The following is a 693-nucleotide window of genomic DNA, read 5'->3' as shown; positions in this document are numbered from 1 at the left end:
AAAACAAACACGAAAACACAAGTCCAATTCCTTTCATTTTCACCTTTGTGCAGGTATGACACCACTTGACCTGGCTGTGTATACGTGAGAGGTGAACTTTTAGGCTTCCTGCAGACGGGAATTCCTTCTCACATATCCCACACCATGTGCTTGTACTGAGATCCTCTGGTCCAAGCTGTAAAGGTAAAAATATCTCAGCAAATTCTACAAAGATACCATACTATTTCATACAAATTGTAAGCCTTTGCCAAGTGTACCCCACTTATTTCTATATTATGCATGTACTCAAATCTCATATATATTTTACATCCATCCCTAACTATCTATGAGAAATCCAATACTTGTAGCTAAATTTGAAAGCAAAATTTAACAAATAAATAAAAGGCAGAAAAAGGAAAGTAATTAATGAAAGAATTAGCAGTAACAACAGTAATAGGAACGTATAAACAAATGTGGTTGCTTTTATAGATTTGTATCTATTTTTAAATAAGACTGACCTTTACAATATCTGTGAGGATTGTACCTCCAGCACTGCCATGTGCTGGAGTCTTTGCCTGAAGAATTTTTGGAGTATTCAAAGACTTCAATGAAGATTTCAGTAAGGGCCTCCCTGAAAAATTACACATTTCTTAATACTTTAAGAATAAAAAATATGAGGATCAGGATTCCCCTTCACTTCTGCTTTTAAGTTTT

At 34.6% G+C, this 693-nt stretch overlaps 1 pseudogene; it reads right to left on the bottom strand.

The window, feature by feature from the left end:
- LOC119587021 overlaps positions 1-693 on the bottom strand; it is an 8,322-nt pseudogene that overhangs the window by 2,009 nt on the left and 5,620 nt on the right.

This window comes from Penaeus monodon, chromosome 22, assembly GCF_015228065.2.
Source record: "Penaeus monodon isolate SGIC_2016 chromosome 22, NSTDA_Pmon_1, whole genome shotgun sequence".
In the NCBI taxonomy this organism is placed as follows: Eukaryota; Metazoa; Arthropoda; class Malacostraca; order Decapoda; family Penaeidae; genus Penaeus; species Penaeus monodon.
This window is presented reverse-complemented; position numbering and strand designations above follow the sequence as displayed.